The following is a 19,211-nucleotide window of genomic DNA, read 5'->3' as shown; positions in this document are numbered from 1 at the left end:
GACTCAGCAGGCAGGCAGTAGCTTTTAGGGCATCTCTAACCTGTTCAACTTTCAATTACAAGTCTGAACCCAGACTGGCGTAGTCATTGAAGGTAAAGGATAAGGAGAAGGCAGTAGAAACTAGTCCTCTACTAGCAGGGTTGGACTTGACTCTTAGGGAGGGGAGAGAAGGGAAATAATTTTCCAGTTTGTTTCTGAGACATTAATTGTTTTTGTTCAGGTTTGCGGAAGAAACTAGCTGTTTATCCCTGGTCTTCACAAGCCTTTTAAAATGCCTTTCTTGCAGTGGGAACATAAAATCTTTGACATTCTCCCTGCTCAGCAACAACAGGTTTTAATTTCACTGTTTGTTTGATTTTGTTTACTAAAGTGGAAGCTAGCGAAGGGCTCTCTGGGGTTTTCTGCTATGCTTCCCCCTATCTCCCCCGGACCCCTTCTGCCTTGTCCCATTGCAATCTGCACTGTAACCCTGGCATAACAACAGGCACCCCAAGCAGTCTTTCACTTCTAGCTCTGTTCTACATGTTGTTTTTTTTCCAGAGTATTAATATGCTGAGTAGCCTCTGTGCTCAAACAAGGCATAAACAATTCAGACAGCAAATGCTATTGAGCAAGTGCAGTTAATGGACCCAGATGGTTATGTTGCCAGTTTATGTGACATGTTGCCCGCATTAGCCTGGGAAACTTTCTGCTCTTTGATATTTAAGAGCTGTTTGATGTTTTCCGTTATCCGACCTGCTGCTGGACTTCGGCATCTCCTTAATGGCACTTGGTACTGCAAGTATCGGGGTGCCAGAACTGCCTCCTGCCCAATCTTGTGTCATGTCTCCATCCTGAACGTGGTCAGCTCAGCAGCTTTGGCAGAGAGACCCTTGGGGAGATGCCAGCACATGTGCACACAGTGAAGCTGGTTGCAGCTTCCCGCTGCTCCATAGGCATATTTCTGTACTAGGTTGCAGTATTTGTCTACCCTAGTGCAGGAGAATGGGCTTAAATAACCACAGTGGAAACAAATTTTAGATACACAACAGCATGCCTGACAATGTGAAAAATAATGGTGGTACAGGCAGATGAAGAAAATAACCAGACTGGATGAGAGCCTTGAAAGAAGAGAAAATAGGGAAGCAAGTGGACGTAATTGTTGGGAAAGGGTGAGATGAAAGCAGATTGTGATGTTGTTGTGACCGAGAGGTAAAGAAAAAAGCTTTACAGTGGTCACTGTGTGTATGAGCAAAACAAAATGGACAAATTTATCTGGCTAGTAAAGAGCTGAGAAAACCGATGTAGTTAAATATTCCAAGATGCTGTTTAGTGCTGTGTGTTTCATTTTTGGCCCTCCCCAACCAACATGGATTGCTCCAGGCCACCTGGGGCTGCAAATTGTCCATCCCCGCTTCCTGCAGGGCAGGATCCATGTGCATATCCGAACTGCTGGTTTTAATTTCCAGGAGGATGTAGTTCATGTTTGTTTATGTTGGAGCAGTGAGCTGGAGAGGCCAGGAGGAGACCATGTGTTTAAGAGCAGGCTGGACTCCTGGGGAGCAGAGGAACCTTCCTGGGCACCTCTGCATCAGCCATGCCCCACTCTGCCTTGCGCCTGTGTTCCTGCTGCTTTCTTCCAGCTCCTCATCACAGCGATGCAATGCACTTGATCCCGCCTATGGTACGCGATACCGAATTAATGTTTCCTTGTTGTAATTGTACCCATCTTTGCTGAGACATAAGGACAGGTTTAATCCCTACTTTAGGTATTCCAGCAGTCTACATGCTGGGCTTCTTCCATCTTCCAGCAGTTGGTGATGAGCTCGATGACTTAGTGTGGTTGCTCAGAGCTTCCTTTTTACTTTTCCAAAGTGACTTTTCCTTTTTCAAGTGATTCTTTCATGCATACAGGTTCGTTGAAGCTCTCTGCGGCAGACATCTGTCACCTGTTTTTCTCCGATGGACAGCAGTGTCGAGGCACGCAGTTAAAGCGTGATGGTGGGGTGGCGGCAGATGTTGGTAAGTGTTGTCTCTGCAGCCGTTCTGCTCCGTCTGTGCCAAATGCAACCCCGTTTGCTTAGCAAAATAACAGGATGAAAGACAGGAGTGACATGAAAAAGAAAAAAGCAACTTAAGTAATCTTTAAAAAAGAGAGCAACAACAAACTTCTGTTTTGAAGGATGGAGAGATCCTCACACATGAAATAGGTCACATCACGCAGATTCCTATGATCTTGAGAGACCTTTGGGAGCTCCTGCTCCTCAAATGGTAAGGCATCAGAGAAGTGTTTGTGGGGCTTGAAGTACAAACATATAATATGCAGATGGTATAGGGAGTTCACAAGGCTCTGAGCCCATGCCCAGGGAACAGATACTCCCTTGCTGAGAGACCATCTGACAGCCGCCTCTTTTTAGATGACTTTTTGCATCAAAGGTGACCTGAAAAAATATTTTTTAATATGTAAAGAAAAAAAGAAAGCAAGCTTCCAAATGTAAAAATCCCAAAGTGCAGCTACAAGAGCCATCGCTCTGCTTAGAAGTTCAGTCTTTGCAAAGTAAATTTTGCTTGTCTTCACAGACTTTAAGGCATGTTTGCCTGACACAAGGGCATCTTTACCTCTTGCTTTGGCGAATGTTTAGCTCTCCTGGCACAGGGTCCACACACACTGAGGGGCACATGGAGGGGCCCACAGCAAGTGGACAGTTGAGAATGACCCATTCTCCAGTACTCTATGGTGTAGCATCATCTGCCTTCTGATAAAATAGAGGGAAAGGATGTCAGGCTTGATGAGTGGGCCTATGTGAACGTCATGAAGTTCAGAAAGGTCAAGTATCAAGGTCTGTACCTGGGTCAGGGCAATTGCCAGTATCAGTATGATCTGGGGGAAGGACTTGGGTGTACCAGTGGATGAAAATTGGACATGTATGCTTGTGATCCAGAAGGCTGCGTGACCAGCAGGTCAAGGGAAGGGATTCTCCCCATCTGCTCCACTCTGGTGAGAACGCCCCACAGTCCTCTGGGTCCCCAATGTAAGAAGGACATGGAGCTGTTGGAGCAAGGGCTGGAGCACCTCTGCTATGGGGACAGGCTGAGAGAGCTGGGCTTGTTCAGCCTGGAGAAGAGAAGGCTCTGGGGAAACATTCTTGCAGCTTTTCAAAATAATGAAAAGGGCTTATAAGAAAGAAAAAGACTTCTTAACAAGGCCTGTAGGGACAGAGCCAAGGGGCAGTGGTTTTAAACTGAAAATGGGTAGGTTTAAATAGGACACAAGACATTTTTTTTACAGTGGCTTTGGTGAGGCCCTGGCACAGGTTGCCCAGAGAAGCTTTGGCTGCCCCATCCCTGGCAGTGTTCAAGGCCAGGTTGGACGGGGCTTGGAGCAACCTCGTCTAGTGAAGGGTGGTCCTGCCTGTGGCAGGGGGGCTGGACTAGATAATCTTCAAATGTTCCTTCCAACCCAACTGCTCGGTGGTTCTGTCATCTTGACTGAGTTTAGGATCATGGTATTTGGCAGTTTTTATTTCAGAGGTGACAGTAGTGACTTGCTGAGGATTTGCAGGAGTAATTTGTGGTTGCTAATGCTGTTCTAAAGCTTCTATCTCTGCAGGTAAACCAAATTATCTTTAAAACGTCAGTTCCTCATCTTTGTTGCAGAGGCAGTAGTAGAGGTACTTTTGAGGCATCAAATAACACTGCCTTATGCCTCGGGCAAGGTAGGTGTCCTGGGTTCAGCAGCAGCAGTCACTTTTTCTCCTTCTTAGTAGCTGGTGCAGCACTGTGTTTTTGACTTTCAGCCTGGGGATAATACTGATAAAACCGATGTTTTCAGTTGCTGGTCAGAATAGGTTAGGCTCTTGCTGCAGCTCAGTAGTGCATCAAGATCTACAGGCAGCAAGACTGCCTCTGCACCAGCCCTGAGCACAGAGTGACCCAGGTTAAGCTGCATTTTAACTCTGCTGAATCAGGATCCACAGTGCAGACGAAAGCGCAGCCCTGCATGCTCTTGCAGTGGAGCTTTGTCAGTATTGGAGCCCTTGCTGCAAGCACCTGGGGTAAGGTGGCCCACGCTTCATGACTTGCTGGTGTGTGGGTAGCACTTAGGGACTTCAGGAAAGCTCAGCACCCTGCAGAGTAATGGGGAAGCAGGACTTGATTTGTCTGGTGCCCAAAGTAGTGCACTGCTTTGACCAAGAATGGCCCCATTCGTTCTGCCCTTCCTCAGAGTAATGCCCCCTGCCTTTTTTTCTGGGTTAGTTTTCATAATCTGATCTGGAAGCAAGTCCTCTGCCAGGCAAACAGCCAGCAAACACCTCAGCAATGGGATGTTCTCTGCCCTCTAGTCCCATGGTGTTTGGGGCTAGCTGGACAAGGCTGAAGATCAGCATCTCTTACCAGCTTGGTCTTCTGGGGAGGAGCACTTGGGTTGGTCTGTGTGTGCAAGTTCAAGGAAGAGCTGATGCAAATTCAGTTGCTTTTTGATCATCTGTGGAGAAGAGTCCAGTAGCACCCTGGGGTGATGCTTAGACAGAAAGCAGATGCCTGCTGTCTCCTGGTTTGGATCTGTGCCAGCCACCTTGTGCTCCTGTCCTCTGCTTATCCCCTTCAGCAGCTGGCACAACAGGGAAGCGGCATTACCTGCCCTTGATTGATGGGGCAGCACTGGGCATGGTGAAACAAACACCCCAGGGATACCTGGTGTCTCCTCTGTCTCCCGGGACTGGTCTAGAGGAGATGACCACCCCAACCTGCTTCTGGTGGGTGCCAGCAGCACCTTGGAGAGCCATGTTTCAATCATAGCAGACATTGGAGGAGCTAATTTTTGTGCATAGGGATAAGGATAAAGGAGAAGCTTGTTGAGAAGCAAATTGCAATAAGATCTCCTTTAATGCCTGCAGTGTATGTTGTCCATCCTGATTCCATCCCATGGAGCACCCATCTCCCACTTGATTTCAACCTGTGGGACATGGAGTAGCATGTTGCCTGTGCTGCTGTGTCATAGCAGATGTGTGCCAGAGCGCTGCTGGCTCCCGCTGATGATGGGGGGAGTCACGATGCATCTATGTATAAGTGCATGTGTTTTGGCAGAGCTGCCAAGATCAGCGTTTACCGCGTATTACAGAGCCACCTCCTATTCTGTCAAGTAAGAATAACATTGCAGAAAGAGCACATCCCCATGAGGGAGCAATTGGGTAGCAATCAGCGGTTATTGACTCTTGAGCAGCTTGTGCTGGTCCAGCCACTTCCTTAAAGGCTGTGGGGTTTTGGTCTCTTTTTTTAAATGGCAGCTTGCTAAGGGCCCAATATTGTTGTGACAGTACCTCTGCAATCCTTAAGCTGCTTGAATCACTGCATGGAGCCAAGCAATAAAAGAGCGAGAATAAAATGTATCCCACAATGTCCTTCACTTCTGCTGACAACTGCAGTTTAAATTACTGGTGCAACCTTTTACTATAGCTAGCTTGTAAAAACTAATAAAAAAAATGAAATGAAGTCATAACAGCTACTTGTCACTACTTCTCTGATGGGGAGTAGGGGAAAAACCTTCTTTCTTTTTGGGTGAGCTTGTGCTGTTAGTATTATATTCCTATCACTCTCATTAATATATGCTGTAATTTTCACATTAAATTACACTGTGTTTATTAAAGAAGGGGCTTTGCTTTTAGCATAAGGAAGCAGTTATTTCATGAGCACCCTAATGTTTTTGAGAGCTTATATTAGAATTATGCCTTTATTTAAAACCCCTGAACTCTCAGGAGATTGGTTCACTTGGCTGATGCAAATTTGGGCATCTTCTTTCCAGGTGCTCTGACCCCTTGGGTCCTTTGCCCCAGGTGTTCAGAGTTTCAGGGCCCCAGGATAATCTGACTTTGAAAAAAAAAAATAGCCATAACCAATGTGTGTTTTTTTTCTGTAAACCGTATGCATTCAGAGCTTGGGATAAAATATTTCCAGACCTCAAAGGGCCAGCACGGGATGTGTGCAGATGTGGATTGCGAAGTAGGGATGAACGCTGAAGCGTGTGTTTTGCAGGGCATGTTGAAATGAAATCCTCATCTGGGGCTGTTGAGTAACATCTTCACTCGTGATTTCTAAAGAACTCAAGAAAACTTCGCAGTCTGGGAAGGAGCGAGGGGTAGGGGGGTCGTGGCTCTTAGTTCTCCTTTCTGCAAACATCTTGTAGCCTTGTGCAAATGGAAACATGCCACATTCTGGAGCCTGCCAAGGGAGAGGAGAGCTGCGTTCACGATACGCTTCCTTCTTTGTAGCCCAGAGATGTAGGCACTTGGGAAGCATTTTGCCAATAAAAGTGGAAAGGCAGACTGGAAGCAGCCTTCATAAGCAGCTGCCAGTCTTGTCACTAGAGCCCAGAATCAGCCTCTGAGGACCAGCAGCAGCTCCCTGCTGGGAGCAGTAGCAGAGCTGGGACTGTGCGAAAGGCTGTGAGTATGGAACACATTAGTAAGAATAGGGGTGGGAAGAGGGAGGCTTGAAACACTTTCCTTGTACTGACTGCTGAAACTGTCCAAAAGGCTGTGTAGGAGGATGAAGGCAGGATGTGGATGGCCCAGATGCATGACACTTTTTGTTCTGAAACAAATGAAAATGCTACCTACAGCAAAGGCATCACCTGCTGAATGATAGTACCAAAGCCTTGGACTTCAGTTAAAAAGTATTTTAGTTTGCTTCACTTTTCTGTATGTTTTGCTGCTGAGATCAGACAGTTGTTGGCAGCAGAAGCGTGTCTGAAAGAGGATTTGAGCAAGGGAAAAAGCCGGATGAAAAATCATGGTGAGTTACTGGGCTTGAGGCTGGAGCTGGTGTGTGGAGTGTCATGCAACAGGTCAGACTGAATATCTGAATGGTCCTCTTTGACCTTGGCACTTGTGGAACAATGTAGTGGATTATTTTGTTTTCCTTTTTTGTGGGAAATGGTCAGATGCATGTGACTGGAGAGCTGTCAGTGGCCAGGTGTTGTAGTGGGAATGTTGTATGTGAAGGGAGCTGAGAAAGCCTGCAAGCTGGCTTTGAGCTGTGGAGCCAGCGACCCGTATCTCATCCCATTTAGCTATAAAGGATTTGAAACATCCCTTCTCCAGGCTGCTCATTTAGAGGGGTGTCTACAGCAGCAGTGTCTGTAAAGCATGCTGATCGTTTCCCACTGCAGTTCTGCTGCTGTAGATCGTACTGGCTCATACAAAGCAATGTATCCTCGTTGCTGGTTTCAGGTAATGGGCCAGGGTTTGGTGGAGTGAAGGTAGCTGAGCAAGTCAGCAGCAGTACTGACAACCAAGAGCATCTTTTGTGTCCTTATGGACCTGGCTGTCCCTGTAAGTGTGCAGGCTGCCCTTATAAAGTGTTGAATTCAAGTGGGGAAGGCATTATCCTGATATTCCTGCAGTGGAAGGGGCTCAGGACCAGGACCTGAGGTCATCAAAACTTTGGAGGATTTTGGCTAGTTTGCTTTTTATTATGGATGCTCTGCACTCCTCTGCCATGCTGACAATGTGCCTTATTGCTCTAGGCATCATAGTAGCCAAGGAGGTATCCTTTGCCCTGGGCCTATGTCTGTCTCCTCAGCTTGTGTCCTTCAGCTCCAGTACTCCCCAGCAGCCCAGATTGTCAAGCCTTTGGGAGATTAAGGCCGATTATGTTGGCCTTATATGATTGATCAGAGGTCTGAAGCATGATGCTTAGAGAGCTGGAGCTTCTCTGCTATGGAGACAGGCTGAGAGGGCTGGGCTTGTTCAGCCTGGAGAAGAGAAGGCTTTGGGGAGACCTTAGCGCAGATTCCAGTGCCTAAAGGGGCTGATGTGAAATCTGGAGAGGGGCTTTTGACAAGGGCCTGTAGGGACAGGACAAGGGGGAATGGCTTTAACCTGACAGAGGGGAGATTGAGATGAGATCTTAGGCAGAAGTTGTTCCCTGTGAGGGTGATGAGGCCCTGGCACAGGTTGGCCAGAGAAGCTGTGGCTGCCCCATCCCTGGCAGTGTTCAAGGCCAGGTTGGATGGGACTTGGAGCAACCTGGTCTAGTGGAAGGTGTCCCTGCCTGTTGCTGGGGGTTGGAACTTTGTGAGCTTTAAGGTTCCTTCCAACCCAAACCATTCTATGTTGTGAATCTCTCATCTGTTTGGAATTGGTCTGGAAGGAGTGTTTTTATCCAGTGTGCTAATAGGCGGCCTCTCTTGCATGATGATGCCTCTAGGCGATGGGTAATATGTTTTTTAAGTACCTGTGGTTTTGTTTGTGTTTTTATATTAAACAGGAGAAGAATCCTTGAGACCAACACTGAGAAAGAAAAGTACTGAAGGAGTCCACGTGTGAGCGAGTCTGAGCCAAGGAGCAGAAGGTAAAGCACAAACAAGCACTGCTGTATCCCTCTGCCCCATGCCTGGCATTAGTTTGCATCTTCCCTTGTGTTTTAACGCAGTCTACCAAAACATCTTTCTACTCTTCTAGCAACTCTCTTCCTCCTCTCTATAGTCAAGTTTAAGTAACAGTGAGATGGGGAAAGCTTATAAAAATTGAACAGTGCCATTACAGTGTCCCCCATGGAGTCTTAATCAAGATCTTTACATATTTTTTTAGCTATCAACTATTCTATTTAGTCATCTATTATTTGCTGAAAGTTTTAGCCAAATTCAGTTGGCAGAACTGCAGGCAAAGAAGTGGCATTTCACAGTATTCTAATTTCAGCAGTTTAAGCTCTGATTTTAAAAGCAGTGGTAAATGTCACTAATGGTCTGAGCTCACTAGCTCGGTATCTGGGTGCCTCATGATCCAAGCCCTGCACACAGCTCAGAGGGGGAGCTGGGCTCTGAAACAGCAGGCATGATCTTGAAATTTTCATTCTTTAGTGTCCTTAATTGGGCAGACTCTCATCCTAAAACGCTTTGTAACCAAGGTAGGTTCACCGTGTAAGGATTAGTCCATGAGTACTGATGCGCAGCTATTGTGGGGGGGTGTGGCAGATTTAGGAACCACAGGCAATCTCACTGCAGAGGCTGAGATTGTTGCCAGCAGCACATTGCTCCTCCAGTTTCCCTCTCACTCCTGTAATGAAGCCAGAGGATGTGATTTTATGTTCTGTGCTGAGCTCCATCAGGGAAACTCCAGAGTATTGTCAAAACTCCTGATGAATTCTTGCTTGAGCGAAGGTGTCAAGTGTGAAGTGACTGAAGCATGAAGTCATTTTTACCTCTGCCAGGGAGCAGCATTTTCTTGCAGAGGGAACCATGGGCTCAAGAGGCAGTCGCATCCTACATGGAGCTACTCTAGCAGCCCAGGTTTTTGAGCAGAAGTAGCATGTAGATTGTTACTGTGAGCCATAACGATTGTTCAGGTTGGGATTTGGCTGTCAGATCTAACTCCTGCTCATAGGAAAACTTGGTTGAAATGTAATGGCCTGTGATGCAGCAAGAAGTAGACTAGGTTCTCTCAAGGTCCCTTTTGGCCTCAAACTCTACTAATCTGTGAGAAAATCACAGCTGTCTCTCTAATGACACATGACCAGTTCAAGTCTCTGTTTTGACTTAGTGTCAAAAGATTTCTCCAGGAGTGCTGTGTCCTTGTGTGTCATGTTTGGAGCATCTGCTCCGTATATACTTGTGTTGAACTGCTTCCAGCAGACTTAACAACTGTACCGGTGATTTCCTGCAGGAAATCCAACCATGCAGGATGGTGTTTAGTTTATGGAATCGTGGCAATAAAGCCATAATGGCCCTTTTTTAAGTTGTCTTTATTTTTATTTACCAGTTATCTTTCTCTCACCCCGAACTACATATCTGTACGTTTAGGTTGGGTTTTTCCCCTCCTTAGTTCAAGTGAAAGAGTAAATCCTTTTTGATTTATTCCAGAGCAGCCCTTGTGCTCAGCTCCTGTGAGAGCTTGCTGACTTTGAGTTCAAAAAATCTCATGTCTTTAAGGCCAGGCTGTGGTCTTCCGTCTTGCCTCAAAGTTAAACTGAAAGAGAAAATTCCTTTTTTTCTTAAAAAGAGAGAAAAAGAGAAAATGAGCATGCTGTGGGTGTGAATCTGTTTTACCTGTAGCAGAAGAGAATGCCAATGTGCAGAATTTCAGGTTAAAAACTGGTTGTCTAGCGAAGGCTTTGTTTCCAAGCACCTAGCATGTTGTTCAGTAAGTGTTTTGTAGAGGTAAATACTTCCTTTTAAAGCAGTGCTGTTGCCTGGCTGAGATCCAGCCTGTGATCCTACATTAAAGCATTTTTTGGGGTGTTTAAACCACTACATTACCGCAGTGGCTAGAAATGGTAGTTCTGATCCCAAATTTCCTGCAGATCTGCTGATAACAAGGTCTCACTCAGTCCGAGTTTTACATGTGCTAACTCCAGAGTTCGCTTTTTATGTCTGTGCCGCATTTCACTGCAGGCAGGAGTGCTGGTCACTGCCATAATTGCCTTGTTGCCTAGCTGATGTTTAATAGAATCACAGAATGGTTTGGGTTGGAGGGGACCTTAGAGCTCATCCAGTTCCAACCCTCTGCAAGAGGCAGGGACACCTTCCACTAGACCAGGTTGCTCCAAGTCCCATCCAGCCTGGCCTTGAACACTGCCAGGGATGGAGCAACCACAGCTTCTCTGGGCAACCTGTGCCAGGACCTCACCACACTCACAGGGAAGAACTTCTGCCTAAGATCTCATTGAAATTACCCCTCTGTGAGCTTAAAGCCATTTCTCCTTGTCTTATCCCTGTCAAAAGCCCCTCTCCAGCTTTTTGTTTTCCTCTTTAGGCACTGGAAGCTGCTTTAAGGTCTCCTTGGAGCCTTCTCTTCTCCAGGCTGAACAAGCCCAGATCTCAGCCTTTCATTTCAGGAATGAGTGCTAAGATAGTCCAAGGGCATTGCAGTTCAACATTTAGGCTTTATATCTGCCTCAGTATCTGCATTTTGTTTTCCTTACTGCCCAGCTTGAGGTGTTTGAAGGTAGAAGTGAAGCTGCTTCAGCCGAGTACAGGCTCTAGCATACACTCTATGAACAAAAAAGGATTTCTAATACTTAACTTCTCGTGTCGCCCTGTGGAGCGATATTGCTCTTGTGCATATCGAGTGACCACCTTGACATGCCAGAGGGTTGGGTGTGCTTGATTCCTTAAAATGCCTGTTATGCCGGATGCTAGAGTGATGAATATGAAATTCAGCTCTGTACCGAAGATGAGCTGAGGACCTTGAGGCAATGTGCAGACAGCTGTGCAGTGCATATATATATATTTATATATATGTATGTATGTGTATGTTTTCTATGCATGTATAGAGGAAAATTAGTATGTAAGCGCTACTGTATGTTAACTCTCTTCCATAGGGGCCTGCTTAGTTCAAATTAATACAGTTGCTGCTACAGCTGTGTGTTTGGAAGGGCAGAGATAATAGATGGAGGACTTAATATATGAGAACTCTTAAAAACCAGCTCTTCTGAGCAAGGTGACCTCAACTCTGCTTCTAACTTGGGAAACCAGCAGTGCAGTGGAGAGGAGATGCTGATGAAGGTGGTGAAGGCTTAGTTAGATACCAGCAGAAAATAAAACAGGTTAAGTTGGTGGAGTTTTAGCTACAAGTGGTGTTGTCAGGCCTCAGGTCTAAAACTGTAGGTGCCCTCCCAAACTTATATGTATTGAATATATATACCTGGGAGGTGTGTGTATATATATATTTTTTTTTTTTTGAGCTCCAGTGTTAGCACAGCATACCAGGGAGATAACCAGCTTCCTTACCTGCCTCCAAACTACACAGTGATTTGCTGGCAGAGTAAGCAACAGCTCAGGCAGCCCTTACAGGTATGATGCAAATCTCATGTGCTGTTCTGCTAGCCATTCGCATCAAACTTCATTTTCAGAAACCCTTTATTTCAGAGTTTTATGGTCTGTGGAATGTGTGCATGAGAACACCTTGGGGTTTATGCCCTTCTTTTGGGAAAAAAAAAAAACCACTTCTAGAAAGCCAGCTGAAGTTACAGCTGTTTTCTGGCACGTCAGTGTACAGTAAATCCATGTAGGTCAGGTTACAATACAAGGTAATAGAGTGGCTCATCTTCTGTCACCGCTTTGCCTGCTCTTTTTCCAGCAGAGAAAAAACACATATCGACCTTCTCCCACAAACCCATGTTCTGAGCCAGCAATAAAGTAGGAAAATGTTTTTCCCCCAAATCTAATTTGAAACATGATGACTGGACCATTCTTAAACAGCTTCCAACTTAACAATAAAGAAACTTCACAGAGTGCTTGGCAGGAGCCTCTGTACATAATTTAGATCATAATCAGATGCATTAACACATTTTATATGGATCTCATGGGGGCCAGGAAGACGAGGTGTGCTGGGTAATTTCTTTCCAGATTTCTTTACCTGATTGTTTATTACTCTAGGGGACTTCATTTGTGGTCCAAATGTCACCAGCAGAATCCTGCTGCTTCATGTGCCTGCATTTAGAGTAGCTACTAGCAAGGCTTCAAATAACCTAATTGGCGTGTTATCGTCAGTCTTTCCATCTGTTTGTGTCAAAGGGAGGATGGAGAGTACGTGGGGAGGGAGAGAGGCGAGAGGAACAAAAGCAAGGACCCAATTCTGCAAATTGCTGAGCTTCCCCTGTGCCTGCGGCGCAGCGGGAGGGAAGGTGCTGAGAGTGCTCGATGAGTAGCATGTTTCCCGCTGAGTACAATCATGAGCTCTGCTACTAGAGAACTGCACACGGGAAGAACTCCCTCCCCACCTTTTCATTTTAGCTGTTAAACATAAGCAGCTCTAATTTTATAAAGCTTCTGAAAGCTTTTCGGCACTCTGCACAAAGAAACTATTATATGTCCTTTGCATCGCATCATTGTTTTACCATGGATCCACCCATGCCAAAAGCATCCTTGTTGTGAAATCTCCTTTAGAGAAAATTCTGTTGCTGGTTTGATAAATGATGTTTTGGATTTCTTTCTACTCTGCTGGTTTGTATTATCCTCTCAAAAGGTGGGAAGTGAAGTTCCCTGTTACTTCAATGTCTCCTTTTAGACATTCTGAAGCAAAAACCCTTCCCATGTGTTTCATGGGTATTTATTCCTTATTGAATGCTGTGATCTAGTGTAACATTAGGATTCCCAATCCTTTCCCAGCCATGAGGTGTCAAGGCTCCGAGGTACTCAGCTGAGGGTTGGGAGCCTGGTCGCTGACATGCAAGGGGATGCTCCTGGGCACTGGGATTCACTTGCCCAGGGTGTAACCCACCTGACAGTGGCCTCAGCTTGCTACCATTGACCCACACAGTCCCTGACTGTGGGACAGACATCTGCACAACCAGGAACCAAACCCACAATGCAAGTTACTGTGGCCATGGTGTTCAGGAAGGTGAGAAAGTTAAGAGCCGCTCTTTACCCTGTTTCCAGTGATAATGATACTGAAAACCAACCCTGGCTGGAAAGCCACAGTGATTTACAGGCACCCAGTGAGGGAGTGCTGTGAGACAGTGTTTTGGGTGCTGTAAACAACTATGTGATGCAGAGCTGTTGGAGTGACTCCAGAGGAGGCCACGAAGATGCCCCAAGGGCTGGAGCACCTCTGCTATGGAGATAGGCTGAGAGAGCTGGGCTTGTTCAGCCTGGAGAAGAGAAGGCTTTGGGGAGACCTTAGGGCAGCTTCCAGTGCCTAAAGGGGCTGACAAGAAAGCTGGAGAGGGGCTTTTGACAAGGGCCTGTAGGGACAGGACAAGGGGGAATGGCTTTAACCTGACAGAGGGGAGATTGAGATGAGATCTTAGGCAGAAGTTCTTCCCTGTGAGGGTGGTGAGGCCCTGGCACAGATTACCCAGAGAAGCTGTGGCTGCCCCATCCCTGGCAGTGTTCAAGGCCAGGCTGGACAGGGCTTGGAGCAACTTGGTCTAGTGGAAGGTGTCTCTGCCCTGTGGCAGGGGAATTGGAGCTAGATGAGCTTTAAGTTCTCTTCCAACCCAAACCATTCTGTGACGCTACAAAACCCTGCCAATGAAAATCGTTGTGGCCAAAACATGTTTGAGTGCAGCAAGATCCTTTAGAGGCCAGAGGAGAAGCACTATTTTCTGTTTGCCTATTTTTTCTTTTTTTTTCTTTTAGTTAATAATTGTTTATCAACAACATTTTCACAGGTGATGTTGCAACAGCATCCCAGATTAGCTGAGATCTTCAAGTGACTTTTACAACAGAACATAATGATGATAAAGAAATTAGAGTTGATTGGGTTGTTGACTTTCCATTTCATGTACCCAGTGAGTCCCTGTGTCTCACTCCTGTAATAGCAATGTGTTGTGCTGTTGAAATGTAGATTGGGAGAAAGGAGGAGGTGAAGAGTTGAGTCACCTGCTGCTTCTCCCACAGACATGTGCCTTTCCTTGGGTTTTCCAGCTAAGTACTGAGGAATGGCATTGCTTGCACAATAATCTGCTCAAAGTATTAAAGTTACAGTTTGGCTCTCTTGAACAAACCCTTTCACCTCCATCTCCTGCTTTTTTTGAATCATGAGAGCATCAGAACAGACTGGTGCAGAGCTCTGGAGGGTCTGTGTGAGCAGGGCAGGCAGGCAGTACATGAGAGGGAGAAAATATCCCCAGTCCCTTTGCTATTTATAGCCAGTTCGCAAGCAGTTTCCTTGCTTCCAGTGCCCAAATTACCAGATGTGACTGATGTATTCTCCTCAGGTTAGTGGCATGTAGAGCAACCGACTTGTCTGGACAAGCTCAGGGGGTTATCCATTCAGCTGATGAAGTTAGGGCAGTGGCTTGCGGGGAAGTGCTGCTCTGCTCGCTCTGGGCTGGCAGCAGCGCAGACACGCTTGGTTGGGCTGTGGAAGGGGCTTGCTTGAGTGGTGAAGGAAAATGAATGGGTTTGTTTCCTATTTATTTAAGACCTACTTGGGTTGGACTTGAGGATTATCGATGTTCAACCTGTCTTTGTACCGAAACAGTTGCTCAGCTAAAACTATTGGATTACCGGTTCCTAATGCATCATTTGATGTGGCTTGCTGTTTGGTCAAGCCTCTGAAGTAGCTTGCTTTAGCCTTTCGTCTCCAGATAGCATGAAAGAAGCTGCCATCTGAAGGGGATCCATCACTCCTGCCTTTTGTGAGTTAGAAGTATCATGGCTTGTCTGCATGGCATAGGACCCATACTGCCTTCATCTGCCTTCTCCTCTATATACTGCACATACTGCTTAGCTGGGTAAGAATTTTGTTTGTTGAAGACCTGCCAGATACAGATCCATTCCTGCTGGATTGCAGCTGGTGTTTTGTCTTAGTGCATAATTCAGGTAGCCCCTTACTGCTCAAGCCTTGCATCTGAAAAAAAGGTGGTGAAACTCTTCCTGTGATCTTGTCCATGTGGCTATATGCTGAAATGCAAGGGGGAAGGTGTTGCTTTTCTGCTGTGTGGTTTGCTTGTGGTGGCCTGGCAGGTTGCTCTTATTGACAGATTGAAGAGCAGAACTGCTGCTGAGTAGGGGAACTGAAGATTTTAGGTTTTCTTTTCTGTAGTTTCAGGTGAATATATTCTGCTATTGGGAATGCTGTTTAAGTGTCACAGGGACATAAATAAGGCAGAATGGGAAAGGTAGAATACAAATTCTTCTGATGGTTGAAAGCAGGAAGAAAGTACAGTTTTTGCTCCTGTGTCAGGCAATAGAATGCTGACTGGTGTGTGTGTGTGTGTGTGGTTGCCCTCCACTGGTTGATCTTAGAATGACCTCCCTGTATCAGAGACTTGACCAAGGTCAGTGTTTTTCTTCAGATTTACTTTGGAGACAGACAGGAGAATTTAGATGCAAATATGGGGTGGGCAGACACTGGATTGAGAGCAGTCCTGGAGAGAACTTGGGGGTGGTGGTTCACAAAAAGCTTAACATGATCTATAGCATGTGCTTGCAGCCCAGAAAGCTAGCCGTGTCCTGAGCTGCATTACCAACAGTGTGACCAGCTCCCCCTCTACTCCACTCTGGTGACACTCCCCCTGCAGTTCTGCGTCCAGCTCTGGGGTCCCAACATAAGGACATGGAGCAAGTCCAGAGGAGGCCACGAGGATGCTCTCTGGGCTGGAGCACATCTCCTGTGGTCAGTGCAACTGCTCGCTTCTTCATCTGCAAAGCCACCCTTTGCAAGAGGCAACTTCTTAGCAGGTTAACTAAACATGGCCAACGTTTGCAGAGGGTTGTAGGTACTTACAGCAGGGTAGCTAGAGCTTGGAGAAGCTGCAAAGCACATATTGCTGCAAGATGTGGCTCTGAGAAATCTGTAACCAAGGCCTGGTGACCTCACGGGGCACCTCAAATAGGCAGCACACCCCTTTACTTCCCAGTCTGTTCAGTTGAGTAGGCTTGAGTTATGCATCAGGCTGAGAATTATGTGGCAGTCTTAATTACCAAATCTTTTGCTGACCTTCAGTTTTATGAAATAATCTAAAAGTGAGTTTATCAGCACTTAAATGGCTTTTACAGCAAAGAAGCAGAGGCTTAGAGGATTTAAGGGAACTGCATCCAGTGCTTGTGATTTCTACTCAGGTGTGTTATACCGTGTCCTTGAAGGCTGCTGATACTTACTAAGTCAGGTAATCCTGGTCAGCAAAAACAGTAACTTATGGTTTTAGCAGGTTTTTTCTTTCTTGGCTTGTGTGCCTTACAAGACCATATTAAAGGTGAAGACTTTGCACTTGAAACCATTTCAAGATATGTTTACGAGGAACTATAGATTTTTGTTCTCTATGGATTTTGGCAAGACAGCTGTTAGCAAGCTGAAAGGAAAGTGAACCTGAGAGGAGTTTTTTGACTCCAGTAAACTCAATAATTACACTTTCCAGTAACAACAGAAGACATTTCTAAAAAAAAAAAATCACAAACCTGGTGACACCTCAAATTAGGAGACAGCATCTAATCCTTTTTTCCTCCCACTAAAGCAACCAGATGGGATCCAGCCTGGGATGCACGCACCTTGTGTATCTCTCTGCATGTTGGATACATGAAAGGATTTGCAGAAATGATTATGTAGTGGTTGAGCAGAGAGGTGGGAGCAGAGGAATCCTTAAAAGAATGCCTCTTAAAATGCCTTTTAATGTCAGCCCAACCCATTTAATCCCACAGTGTTGGTCTCATGGATGTTTTATCACTTTCTACAGGTATTAAGTCTTATGACACCACTGAAACACCTCAAATCTTAATGTGAAAGTGGTACATGTGTCTTAATTGTATGTATTCCTCTGTCAAGATGTAAATGTTAGAGGGAAGGAAGCACGGTGTGCTGGGAGAAATCTCCCTGTTGCCAGGTCACCTGTTCTAGGAAAAGCTTACAAAGAGCTGTTTTTATGGCACATTACAGCTTTATCTAGTTCAGATATCTCCAGTAAAGACTTCCACCTTCTCTTTGTCATTTCTTTGAATCATAGAACAAATCAGGCTGGAAGAAACCTCTAGAGGTTTCTAATCCAGTATCTTGCTCTGAGTAAAGCTAACCGCAAGGGTACATGAGGTTGCTCAAGCCTTTGACCAGTTGAGTTTGAGGTCAATGTGGTGGAGAGCCTATCACCTCCCTGGGCTCCTGTTGCAGCCATTTCTTTCCCCCTGTACATCCAGTCATAAGAGACTACATGAAAAATCTTGCTCATGTCGAGATCATCCAACATCAACTGCTCAACACTCATGTACCAAGCCAGTCCCTTGGTTACAGAAGACAATCAGATTGGTGAGGTATGATTTGCCCACAATACATCTGGACTGTTCCCAGTCACCTTCCTGCCCTTCATGACCATGGGAATGGCTTCCAGGAGGATTTGCTGTATTCAACTCTGCCCACAGAACTTCTGCCAGCAGCAAGATGGCAGCTGGGCAAGTGAAGCCTTTCCAGTTGTGTTGCTGTCCTTTTTATTCCTGCCTCTGAGATACAAATCTTCTCAAGAGCGAGTTTGCGTTGTCAAAGTTAATGCTTGGAAACTGACTGCAGATAACTTTGGCTTCATCTTGACTTGGCTGCTCTCAGGCTTTCGTTGCCTTAGTTAATAAACGCTTTACAATTGCTTAGAGACACTTAAAGTTGTTAGTGTTTAAATAAAGGGATTAATTTCTGGCATCCTGCTGCTAAACTTGTATGTTGGAATTTTGAAAAAGTGCCTTTTCCCTGTGAGGTGTGAACAGGCTCTGAAAACCAGTTAACTTTTATCAGCTAAATGGACTGTAACTCCTCATAAGGAGCCGCTGAACTATTTGGCATCGATTTACGTTTGCCAGGCAATGGAAACAATTATGTTGGCTCCATGAAGAATAAATAGAGAAGGGTCTTATAGTGTGAATATAAGAAGGTGTGTCAGGAACACCTGCCCTTTAAACCTGCTACTGCTGCTAATTCTATTGATGATTGGGTTGGTATTTTCACATTTTTGTGCCTTGGTTCCCCTTCCTATAAATCACTTGCCTCTCCCTTTTGGGTTATTAAGGTCTGCTTGGCTATCATGTAAAAACAGTGTCAAGGTAGGCTGCCAAGTGAATGCAAACTGTTTTATTTTTAGTGCCTTTTGAAATCTTGGACTTTTTGTTCTCCCTTTTATCTGTCTCTTCCGTTTTTAATCACACAAAATGGAAATAAACTCAATCACAGCTGTTGCTGGAGAAGAATCATTAGGCCCATCCAGCTGGCTGTGTTGGGGGCCAGTGTGGGGTTGTTCCTTATGCTGCATTTTAAAAGTGTTTTATCTCCTTTAGTTTTGTGTGAGTGTGGAGTGATGAGCGTCTTTCACTTTTGTCAGCTCTCTTCCTTGATCCAAAGGGAAGGGCTATTTTTAGGTGGATGTAAGTAAACGGACATCAAGCATTGCAGAAAGGGAACTGGTTTATTTTTGGAAACCTGACAGCAGCCATTCTGGCAGGTCTTGCTGCAAGTGTTGTCTTCAGTTGGGCTGTCTCATGTTGTGGTATTGGTTCCCAGGGTTGTGAACCTGTTTTCCTGGGTGTGATTTTCAGTCCAAATCTGGAATTAGCAGCTGCTGGAGATTGTCTTGATAGCATCAGTGTATGGGATTTAATTCCTCCTAAACCAGCCTGGCTTGGAGGGATGCAGGGTGCTGACTGAGCTGGAGATTCTGAGGCAGAAGACAAGGTCAGCTATGTGAAATACATCTCAAGTGGAGACAAGCCCAAGGAGATGACCTCATGGTTTGAGCCCTGGGTGAATTTCACTCACTTCCTGAAAGGAGGATGGAGAGAGCATGTGGCTGGTCTCATTTTCTCAGGTAACAAG

At 45.7% G+C, this 19,211-nt stretch overlaps 1 long non-coding RNA gene across 1 annotated transcript in view; it reads left to right on the top strand.

The window, feature by feature from the left end:
- Positions 1–1,897: 1,897 nt before the first annotated feature.
- LOC308220430 overlaps positions 1,898–19,211 on the top strand; it is a 30,854-nt gene continuing 13,540 nt past the window's right edge. Inside the window, exons 1-2 of the long non-coding RNA XR_013956661.1 lie at positions 1,898–2,001; positions 8,248–8,331. This is a non-coding gene — a long non-coding RNA (uncharacterized lncRNA). The remainder of the gene's footprint in view (positions 2,002–8,247; positions 8,332–19,211) is intronic.

Source organism: Psittacula echo (assembly GCF_963264785.1).
Source record: "Psittacula echo genome assembly, chromosome: 4".
In the NCBI taxonomy this organism is placed as follows: Eukaryota; Metazoa; Chordata; class Aves; order Psittaciformes; family Psittacidae; genus Psittacula; species Psittacula echo.
This window is presented reverse-complemented; position numbering and strand designations above follow the sequence as displayed.